At 41.0% G+C, this 527-nt stretch overlaps 1 protein-coding gene across 2 annotated transcripts in view; it reads left to right on the top strand.

Moving 5' to 3' along the window:
• USP22 (ubiquitin specific peptidase 22) overlaps positions 1 to 527 on the top strand; it is a 71308-nt gene that overhangs the window by 60161 nt on the left and 10620 nt on the right. The window lies entirely within an intron of this gene.

Genomic DNA, 527 nt, shown 5'->3' with positions numbered 1-527 from the left:
ATTTTAATTCTGGTGATTTTCTTCAACATGGGACTTAGTAGAAGTAGAGAGAGAGATTATGATGATGATAGGGAAGGAAAAATGTCCAGGTTCAAAGATAGCCTCAAAGAGTATGGATTTTGGAAAGAAGTTGGACTGTAATGGATAAAGAGGATGGGTCTAGGTTTTTACCCAAAAATTAGCAAGCAGGTTGAATTTTAGTTTCAAACTAGGAAGGTGTGTAACTTCATGTCAGCCAGTGTGGCCGTGTACCTTGAGGTTGGCTTGAAGAAGCAGGGATTGAGCAGGAACATGACAAACTCCAGAAAGATGTAGGCATTCCTAACAACAAACTTAGAAGCCTTTTTATGGACTTGGGGGGTGTTGTGGTTTACGCCAAATCGGCTACTGGGGACCTGGGGGACCCCAGATGGGACCGACAGATGTTCCCCTCTACCCTTCTTCAAAGAGAGGGGCAGAGAAGGGAAAAAAAGACTTATGAGTTTAGAAGGAACTAAACTACTTTAATGAAATATTAATAATAAAAT

The sequence above is a fragment of the Charadrius vociferus genome, unplaced genomic scaffold (genome assembly GCF_000708025.1).
Source record: "Charadrius vociferus isolate BGI_N301 unplaced genomic scaffold, ASM70802v2 scaffold787, whole genome shotgun sequence".
In the NCBI taxonomy this organism is placed as follows: domain Eukaryota; kingdom Metazoa; phylum Chordata; class Aves; order Charadriiformes; family Charadriidae; genus Charadrius; species Charadrius vociferus.
Note: the sequence above shows the minus strand (reverse complement) of the source record. Positions and strands in the feature narration are given on the sequence as shown.